Source organism: Choloepus didactylus, chromosome 2 (genome assembly GCF_015220235.1).
Source record: "Choloepus didactylus isolate mChoDid1 chromosome 2, mChoDid1.pri, whole genome shotgun sequence".
Classification (NCBI taxonomy): Eukaryota; Metazoa; Chordata; class Mammalia; order Pilosa; family Megalonychidae; genus Choloepus; species Choloepus didactylus.
In genome coordinates, this window is record NC_051308.1 from 14,719,278 (window position 1) to 14,729,382 (window position 10,105).

Here is a 10,105-nt window from a genome sequence, read left to right on the forward strand (position 1 = left end):
AAATCATGGACGTGATTCCTGCTTTAGCAATGGGGGAAAGGTTTATTCACTCAATAAGAAACTCCCAATGTTGCACCGATGGTCAGGAAGGGGACGTAGGACCTAGAAGAGGGGAAGGAACACATTAAAAAGAAAATGCAAGAAATTTACAAGAAAAATGCTTTGCAGGCTTCCACATGGGGCCTTGTTCCACAAAACCCAAGGCAGCTTCTTGGAGGAGATGTTTGAGCCAGGTGATGGAGGTTCTGTGGGATGGGGACACAGAAGGCAGCCCGTCCTAGGCAGGGGAGCCAAGATGCTTGGCAGCCATGGCAGAGGAGGGAGAGGTTAGCTTGGGTAGGTTGAGGTCACGTGTGGGGCATCTTGAACACCCAGTTAGGAGTTTGGACATGATTCTGTATGAGTGGAGAGCTACAAGAGTTTTTGACTGGAGCAAAAAGGATCAGCTTTGCCAATTTTTTTTAGAATAAAATGCTTAACCTAATTCAACTATTTGATTCTGCAGTATGATTTCACATTTTTCAAATGAGTCAGAAAAATAAAATATCTTCTCACACTCTCTTCTACCCATGGACTTAACTAAAAAAACAAAAAACCTCTTCTTAGAACATTGTCATACGTTTCTGACCAATTTGCTCACAAAATGTATATGAATTTGATTTTATGTATTATGTGTGCCTGTAATGCTATCCATCATGTTTCCAAAAGACTTTGTATCCTTAGGGGCCTGTTTTAGTTTCCTGGGCTGCTCAAGCAAATACCACAAAATGGGCTGGGTTGAGCAATGGGAATTCATGCACTCAGTTTGATGCTAGGAAAATGTTCCAATCAAGGTGTCATCAAAGTGATGCTTTCTCCCTGAGGACTGTGGCATTCCGGGGCTGCCTATTGGCCATCCTTTGTCCTTAGCAAGGCACATGGTGGCATCTCCTGGTCTTTGCCTCTCCCCCTCCCCCTTTTCTCTCTCTCTCTCTCTCTCTCTCTCTCTCTCTCTCTCTCTCTCTCTCTCTCTCTCTCTTTCTCTCTCTTTCTCACATAAAGAACTCCAATACTATGACTAAGACCCATCCTGATTGAGGTGGATCACACCTTAACTGAAGTCACCTTTCAGAAGTTCTATTTATGATTGGTTCATACCCATAGGAAAGGATTAGATTTCAGAACATGTTTTTCTGGGGTCATCCATCTCCAAACCACTACAGGACCCAAAGAAGTAGAGAGACACACTCATTCAGCAGGAGCCAGGCACGCGCTGTGGGCCGTGGGGCTACGAGAAAGATATTCCTGGTCCTTTCCTCCTGGAGTATAAGCCAGTGGGAGTGTCAGACTTTGAAACAGTAAATTGCATTTGCGATATGTTTTTTGAAGGGGGTAGTGATGGGATTATTTCCACTTCATGAATGAAGAATGACTCTCAGAAAGGGACTGACTTCCTAAAGTTCACGTAAGAACCTTTGTAGGGTTGTCATTAGAGGACCAAGATGTGAAAGTGAGGAGGGCTGGTTCAAACTACCCTAAAGAACCTCTCAGAAATTATCTGTGTTGCTCTTGGGGAGTTGGGAATCCTGTACTGGAGTCTTCAATTATGAGTATCAGAAATCCCAATTAAATGTAGTTTAAGTCCAAAAAAAAAAGACATTTATTACCTCATAACAAGATGTCCATAGGTAACATGGTTCTGGATTGATTCTGGAGCTCGATGTCATGGGCAAGGGGCTGTCTAATCCCCCAGCCAGCACCACCATGGTGGCAAGAGGATGCTCAGAGAGAAAGAAGCTTGTTTCGTCTCCTTAGGCACCTTCTTTATTTTCTTCTTTCCTTATTTTTCTTCCTTCCTTCTTCTTTTCTCTTTCTCTCTTTCAAGATAAAGCTTTCCCAGTCACACACACTGCCCTCCCCCACACACACACCCCCATAAGACTTTCCCTCAGATTCTTTTAACCCAAAACAGAATCTTGTTGCACCTGCTAACGTGCTTGGGAAGCCAGGAAGATGGTCACTTCCCATTGTCCCCCCACCACCACCTATTATGAAAATGGGTTCTCCTAGCAATGGGGGAAGGAAAGGGGAGTGGGTTACCAGGTTAGCAACCTGCGGTGCCCACCACACGGAAGGAATTTCAGCAGAGGCTGGACGGACAGGGGCAGACAGGCTGTCACAGGGATCCCTGCATGCAGTGAGGGGGCAGCAGAATGTTCAGAACCGCTTTTTTGTTTATGCCGTGGACTCCTTTGGTGGTCTGGTGGCAAGTCTGGACTGTTTCTCTGAAGGTTTTTTTTTTCTTAATACTTGTCTTCCCTCTGTCAAACCCTGAGCCAACCAGTTTCCCAGGCTGCCTGGGGAGGTATGGGAAAAGGAACACACAGGGCAGATGAGACACGGGAGAAAGAATTATGGGAGGTGGAGACGGCTCCTTCACATGGTGAAGAGGATGAGAAAGGCCATCATCAGGCAAGAGTCCCATGGTCTCTGAGAGGGCAAAGCCTAGAATGGTGTAGAAGAGTTGTTGCTTCAGAGAAGGGTTCCTGGCGTAACCAACGATGAGGCTCCCGAACACAGTTCTAATCCCGGCCCCAGAGCCAGCCACCCCGACTGTGGGGGCCACAGCCCCAATGAACTTAGCTGCTGTATTGATGTCCCTTGAGATGGTGCTGGTTTGGAAGCTGCGACTGGAGATAAGTGAGGTCAGGGTATGTGGGGCTGCCAAGCTACTGAGGCTCTCATCTGTCAGTGTCTCAGGTTGTTTCAGCAACACTACAGACAGTGGTCAACTCAGCTGCTGAGGGGTGCCCCTGACCAGGAAGGGAGAGGAGACAAACTTGGTGCAGATATACATTTTCGGGGGTGAGGGGCTGCAGCAGGAGAGCTGCTCCCAGTGCAGAGAAGACAGACAAGGGAAGGGGATCTCAGAAGGTTTTTAAATGAATAAAACACATCGCATAGAATTACCCCTAAAACCAATTATATTGTAATACAATTATCAAAATATTTTTGTAATTATGTAGTTACATGTGTGTGCTTCTAATGCATTAAATAACAAGATCTATTATCAAAAAACTACCGTAACTTCAAAGTCATGATGGATATAAACAGTATTTTGAAAAAGCTGCAGTAATTAATGTGACTTGAAAATATCTTTGGTTTTTATGAGTGACAAAGTTCCCACTTCGTTGGCTCCATTCATAATAGAAGGAAATGCTGAATTTCATTTGGAGGTTTGTGACATGAAAGATGCAATTGTTTTCCCATCTAAGTTTTTGGATCCCCTAAATTCTAATGACCTCAGTGTAGACGGTGTCCATGGTCCCCACTGTCTCCAAACTTCAGTGATTTTGTCTTCTCCCTGCTGCTGTGTCAAATAGGAAAGTGTGGGATGCAAGGAGTAGCCAAGCGGCCAAGGAGGCTTGCCCAGGAGCTGGTAGTGTCCTTGACCCTGGACTTGGGCCTCCGTCTGGGACGCACTGACCCTGATTCTGAGGGCAAAGTGACAGCAGCCCCACCTCGAACAGGGATCTGCAAGAGCCAAGCCCCCAAGGATTCACAGACAGCCCCCTAATTTACATTTAGATTGAGAAATTGCAGCTGACAGGTACCCCGGGCAGATGGGTGAGGCCCAGCCACGTAGGCCAGCTCTGCTAAGCCATGGCTTAATCAGAGGCCAACCCATTGATTTTACTTTATGAAATGTGACTGCCAACGGGAGTTTTGCTAACTAGCTTTTCTCCGTATTGGAGCAGTGTGGGAAATAAAGTGGTCGGAAGATGGCCTGGTAAGCAAGGAAGCAGAACAATGAAATGAAGGAATTTTTTAAGTGCGGCTTGCCTAAGATTGAGGCTTTTCCTAACTGCTACAGGCAGGCATGGCCTTATCCAGGAGACTGATCTCCAAGCGTGCTTCACCCCGAGTTCTGTCCCGATCCTGCCTCTGTCTCCTTTCTAGGCTAAAGGCCTATTGTGCTCCTGCAGCCTGAGGCCTGAGAATGAAGCCTCTGGAACACGGTGAGGGGATGCGAAGGGAATGGAACGAAGTCGGTCTTGGGAGCAGAGCATGTAAGCTTATGGAAACAGTATATTTTGGTGCTGCTGGCAGGACTAAAGTTTAGGAGGAGTGAGGAGAATGGCTGGTGGGTGGGGGGAGGAAGAAGTGCAAATAAAAGGAAGTAGCAGAGTCAAATAATACTGACTATTACTTGGCAGGCAATGGAATAAATGCCCCATACTCAAAATAACCTCTAACCTTCACAACCCACAAAGAAGTTGTTACACCCATTTCACAGTTGGGGAAACCGAGGCTCAGATAAGCTGAGCAATTTGCCCAAGATCACACAGCACTAAGTAAAGGCATCAGTGCCATGACTTTCCTTTTCCTAGGACAGTGGGAGCTAAAGGCAACCAAGAGGTGGGGGGGCAGAGGAGCGATTAATGGATAGCTTGAGACTGTGGTTTGGAATTGTGGTGTGAGTGAAGGATATGGGGAAAGAAAGTGACCTTTGGGAAGGGAGTGGAGGAAACACTGTGACTCTATTGCTAACAGGAAAAACTGGAGCATGGCAGCCCATGGAGGGCTATTGGAGAAAGGAGCTTGGATGGAGAAAAGCTGAGCTGCCTTTTGTCTTAGTAAAAAGAGTGAGGTCGTGGGAGTTGGAGAAAGTGGGTTTAAATACCAGTTCCTGCCACTTGCTACCTGTGTGAACTTAAGATCATCATTTCATCTGTTCTGTAAAATGGGGACAGACCCACTTTCTAAGGTCCTGAAAACCCCACTTCCTAAAATTGTTGGGATTAGAGATAATCTGTGAAAAGTGCCTCCCTCCCAGGGGCTGCCCATTAACCAGGAACCTACCTTCTTTTGATAGCAGGTTCCTGGGGCCATGTAATATTCAGAAGAAATGGGTGGACTGGACAGAACTGAGCGGGGACTCTGGATGACACGAATACAGATCTGTATTAGAGATCTTGAGTTTTAAGTAAAAATATTATTTGTGGATGCAGGAAAATAAGGACTAGAGCATGTGAGAAGTATTAGTACTGCAATTGCATGTCGTATAAAATGGTATCTGAAACCAGGAAAGAGGATAGACTTTAAAGAGATCAAGTTTAGGAGTGCTAAAAAGAAAAAAAAAATCCAAACACTAAAACTAATTTCACAGCCAGGGGAAAGAGAGAAATCATTTTACAAGGCAGAGTGAGCAGCCAGGAAGGTGTGAGATAAACGAGACCAATCTGCTGCCCCCAAAGCTACAGCAAAAATGAGTCCTAAGGAAAGAAGGAAAATAAACAGCTTTGGAATCCACGCACAGGTCAGGAGAGTGGGGATAAAGGAGAAGTGCCTGGATTTGGCAACAAGGAAGTCAATTTGATGAGACCAAGGGCTTCAGTGAGGATTGAAGGAGATACTGGGGTCTCGCGATAAGGAAAAGGTGAGCAGGTAAGTGGCGCTGGTGAGGAGGGGGCCAGGAATCAGTGGCTGCTGGTTCAGAACGGAGAGAACTAGGGAGAACCTGAGAGGGTGGGGAGCTGATGGGGAAGTTAAGGAAAAGCCCCTTCTGGCAGGCGAGAATCTTGTAAAGCTGAGGCCCTGGTTGAGGGAGAGGGCTTTCCTGCAGACCACCTTGGCTGAGGATGGAAAGGGGGGACAGCCCAGACAAAGGGGGTTGGGGACAGCTGAGGAGCCTCTAAGTGGGTGGGTCAATTTCTCATTCCCTCCCACTCCCCTGACCTCCCTGAAAGGAAGGTTTTGAGGTTCTCAGCCCTCCAAGTGTTTGAGAGGGACTCAAGGTTTTAGCCAAGAGCAGAAGATCTGAAATTGGCCTAGGGAGTCCATGGGGTCTCTTGGTAATAATGTCCAGCCTAATTGAGCATTTTGTAGGCCCCGGGCACTGTTTCATGGACTTCACTTGTATGGTTATTTTTGTCTTCATAATGACACTATTTGGCTTCTTCACCTTTGCTAGTATTATTGTCCTTCTACTGATGAGGGAACAAGCACAGAGAGATGAAAAACTTACCCAGCATCTGAATTCGAGCCCATGCAAGCTGCCTAGTTAAGTCTGGCTACAGAATCCACAATCTGAACTCCATGCTACTCTTCTCAGGACCGTCACATGTCACTGCCATCACCTTCTTTTATGGAGTTTGGGGACGTCCTAATGTCCTCACATGTGCTGTCAACCAGCCGTGGCTCAGAATAACTGCTTTACTCCTCAAAGTGTTGTCCTTAGACCAGTGGCCTCAGTGTCACCTGGGAGCTTGTGAGAACTATAAATTCCCAGGCCCCACCCCACTCTGCTGAATCAGAAGCCCCAGGACTGGAGCCCAGGAATCTGGGTCTTAATAAGCCTTTCTGACCTGCACTGATGTTTGAGAAGCAGTGTATGGTGTCTCGGGTCCCTGGTTGCACACGAGAATCACTTAAGCAACTTTGTGAGCCTAGCAATGCCTCGCCCCACTGGTCTTGGGTTGGGTTGGTATCTGTAGATATATATATTTATAATTCCCAAAGAAATTGTAATCCACGGCAAGCATTGAGAACTACCAGTGTCATACAAAGAGCAGGATTTTTTGTTGTTTTTTTTTTTTCACTTTTCATTTTGAAATAAATTCAAACTTACAGGACAATTGCAAAAATAATACAAACCCCATACACAGAACTCCAGCCTACCCCAACCCCCCTCCACTGATTACCCAGATCTATCAACTTTAATATTTTGTCACTTTACCATTTCTTTCTTTCCCTCCCTCCCTCCCTATCATCCATCATCTATTGCTCTGTCTTCTGAACCTATGACAGCAAGCTGCACACATCCTTGAACAAATAATATAATTCACATATACATTTCCTATGAACAAGAATATTCATTTATGTAATCACATTAAGTGTAGTTAAGAAATTCAAGAAATTTAACAGTAATATAAAGCTTACGTTCTATATTTCATTTTTTTCTTATGTCCCAATTGTGTCTTTTTGAGCCTTTTCTCCTCTATTCTTAGATCTCATCCAGGAGCATCTATGGCATTTAATTGTCATTATCTATTTAGACTCTTTTTTTTCAATTGTGGAAACATATATACAGCGTAAATCTTCCCATTCCAACCCCTCCCAAGCATTCCATTTAGTGGGATTAATCACATTCACAATGTTGCAATGCCATCACCTTCCCACCATCCATTACTAGAAATTTCCCTTCACCCCAAACAGAAACCCTACACTCATTTCTTATTAACTCCCCATTGCCCCTTCCCCCAATTCTCGTAACCCGTACTCTGCTTTTCATCTCGATGATCATATTCTCTGATACTTTCTTTGTGTTTACCATGGGGCTTAAATTTAACATCCTAAATCTCTAACAATCTTGTTTTCTTTGATACCAATTTAACTTCAATAGGACACATAAACTATGTTCCTATACTCCTCCATTCCCCCACCTTTATGTAGTTTCTTCTCAAAAATTACATATTTTACATTGAGTCCAAAACCACTGATCTATCATAACACTTTATGTATTTTAAATCCTGTAGGAAGTAAATAGTGGAGTTACAAATCAAAAATACAGTAGTATTGGTATTTATATTTACCATGTGAGCTTTACTGAAAATCTTTATTTCTTCATGTAGTTTCAGTCAATTGTTCAGTGTCCCTTCCTTTCAGACTGCACAATTCCCTTTAGCATTTCTTATAGGACTGATCTACTGGTGATGGAGTCCCTCAGCTTTGATTATCTGGGAATGTTTTCATCTCCCCCTCATTTTTAACCTCCAGGTGTTTGTGAATTTTCTGATGGTTATTTACTTCTAATTGTATTCGATTGTGGTCAGAGAATGTGCTTTGAATAATTTCATTTTTTTTTTTTTAATTTATTGAGGCTTGTTTTATGTCCTAGCATATGGTCTATTCTGGAGAAAGTTCCATGATCACTAGAGAAGTATGTGTATCCTGGTGATTTGGGATGTAATGTTCTATATATGTCTGTTAAATCCAATTCATTTATCAGATTGTCTAGGTTATCAATTTCCTTATTGGTCTTCTGTCTGGTTGATCTATCTATAGGAGAGAGTGACGTGTTGAAGTCTCCCACAATTATTGTGGAACCATCCATTACTTCCTTTAGTTTTGCCAGTGTTTGTCTATTATTTTTTGGCACCATGATTGGGTGCATAAACATTTATGATTGTTATTTCTTCTTGTTGAATTGCCCCTTTTATTAGTATGTAGTGGCCTTCTTTGACTCTCATAACATATTGATGGGTCATATTTTTTAATCCATTCTGTGAATCTATGTCTTTTAATTGGGGAGTTTAATCCATTTACATTCAATGTTATTATTGTGAAGGCATTTCTTGAATCAGCCATCCTATCCTTTGGTTTATGCATGTCGGATATATTTTTTCCCTCTCTCTATTACTGTCCTTTAATGAACCAATATTGAATCTCTTTAGTACTGAACCTTTCTCCATATCTCTCTCTCCTTTCTTTGTTTCTCTGTCAGTAGGGCTCCCTTTAGTATCTGAAGTAGGGCAGGCCTTATTAGCATATTCTCTCAACATTTGTTTGTGAAAAATTTAAGCTCTCCCTCAAAGTTGAAGGAGAGTTTTGCTGGATCAAGTATTCTTGGTTGGAAATTTTTCTCTCTCAGAATTTTAAATATGTCATGCCACTGCCTTCTCGCCTCCATGGTGGCCTCTGAATAGTCACTACTTAGTCTTATGTTGTTTCCTTTGTATGTGGTGAATTGCTTTTCTCTTGCTGCTTTCAGAACTTTCTCCTTCTCCTCAGTATTTGACAGTCTGATCAGAATATGTCTCGAGTTGGTTTATTTGGATTTATTCTATTTGGAGTTTGCTGGGCATTTATGCTTTGTGTATTTATATTGTGTAGAAGGTTTGGGAAGTTTTCCCCAACAATTTCTTTGAATACTCTTTCTAGACCTTTACCCTTCTCTTCCCCTTCTGGGACACCAATGAGTCTTATATTTGGACATTTTATTTTATCTATCATACCCCTGAGATCCATTTCTATTTTCTCAATTTTTTCCCCATTCTTTCTTTTGTTCTTTCATTTTCCCTTCTGTGGCCCTCGAGGTCGCTGATTCATTGTTCACCTTCCTCTAGTCTTGCACTATGAGTATCCAGAATCTTTTTAATTTGGCCAACAGTTTCTTTTATTTCCATAAGATCGTCTATTTTTTTATTTACTCTTGCAATTTCTTCTTTATGCTCTTCTAGGGTCTTCTTCATGTCCTTTATATCCTGTGCCATGCTCTCATTGTTTGTCTTTAGTTCTTTGATTAATTGCTCCAAGTACTGTGTCTCCTCTTATCTTTTGATTTGGGTGTTTGGGTTTGGGTTATCCATATCGTCTGGTTTTTTCATATGCTTTAACATTTTCTGTTGTTTTTGGCCTCTTGGATTTGCTTTACTTGACCCAAGTTTGGGTGTGTTGTCGGTATTGTCCACCCTGAATGTGGGGTGTGTGTCTGAGCGGTTAGGGAGGGAGGGCAGCTTTATAATCAAACCTCCCAGGTGTTCCTGGAGATTTAAGGCTTTTGCAAGAGTCTAAACCTTCATTTCAGTCTCACCACGGATTGTCTCTGCCGCTGACCCACAAGTCTGGGATTTCTGAGTGGTTCCCTCTTCCAAGCCGTGTCCTTCCAGGGCCTCTGCTGAGGGAAGGTTTTGCTATGTCACAAGTGTGCACCATCCCTCAAGGGAAGTTCTGGGCCACTGGGCTGTGTAGGGACGTTCCCAGCCTGCTGTAAGGATGGCTGTATGGGGCACATTAATTTCTCCCTTTTTGCACAGCTCTGCCTTCCCAGCTCTGGGACATTTAGCTGTGGGTGCGCAAAAGGCTATTGTCCATGCCCGATATTGTGGGGTGTGTGTGTGTGTTGCTGGAAACACTTCCCGTCACACTGGGTTTTTTGGCACAGCTTTGGGCTGTGGCTCGGGCACCAGGCAGGAGCATTCCCAGCCCGCTGGGAAGATAGCTGCAAGGGGTGTGGTTTTTTTCCCCTTTTGGCTCACCTCTGCCTGCCTTACTCTGAGACAATTAGCAGCGAGTGCATGAAAGGCTATCTTCCATGCCAGATATTGAGGTGTTCGCACAACCT

General features: G+C 43.7%; 1 pseudogene; it reads right to left on the reverse strand.

Moving 5' to 3' along the window:
• Window positions 1–2,415: 2,415 nt before the first annotated feature.
• LOC119515189 lies at window positions 2,416–2,886 on the reverse strand (annotated as a pseudogene).
• Between the last annotated feature and the right edge of the window lie 7,219 nt (window positions 2,887–10,105).